Here is a 785-nt window from a genome sequence, read left to right as displayed (position 1 = left end):
GTCGGACACACCAAAATCACCTGCCAGCTGCACCAGAACCACTTGGCACACACTCCGGAATCACATGCTGGCCATGCTGGAACCACCTCTCAAACGTGCAAGAACCACATACCGGAGACCCCGGCAGCACGTGCCGAGCATGCCAGAACCACCTGTGCCACTCCACAGAACCACCTGCCGGACACGCCAAAATCACCTGCCGGCTACACCAGAACCACTTGGTGGACAATCCGGAATCACCTGACGGTCATGCTGGAACCACCTCTCAGACGTGCCAGAACCACATGCCGTAGACGCTGGAACCACCTACCGGACTGACCAGAACCAACTGCCAGACTCGCCAGAAGCACCTGCTGGCTACGTCAGAAACACTTTGCGTAAAAGCCGGAATAATGTTTCGGGCATGACGGCACAACCTCTCAGACGTGCCAGAAGCACGTGCCGGACACGCGGGAACCACCTCCAGGACAGACCGGAACCAACTGCCGGACACGCCGGGACCACCTGCTTGACTCGCCAGAACCACCTGCTGGACACGCCAAAATCACCAGCCGGCTATGACACAACCACTTGTCAGACACTCTGGAATCACCTGCCGGGCATGTTGGAACCACCTCTCAGAGGTGCCAGAACCACATGCCGGAGACGGCAGAAGCACCTGCCTAGAATGCCAGAAGTTCCTGATCCATTCCACAGAACCACCTGCCAGACACGCCAAAATCACCTGCCGGGCATGCCAGCACAACCTCTCAGAAGTGCCAGAAGCACGTGCCGGACAGGCCGGA

The sequence above is a fragment of the Equus przewalskii genome, unplaced genomic scaffold (genome assembly GCF_037783145.1).
Source record: "Equus przewalskii isolate Varuska unplaced genomic scaffold, EquPr2 contig_R1927, whole genome shotgun sequence".
NCBI classification, from domain to species: Eukaryota; Metazoa; Chordata; class Mammalia; order Perissodactyla; family Equidae; genus Equus; species Equus przewalskii.
This window is presented reverse-complemented; position numbering follows the sequence as displayed.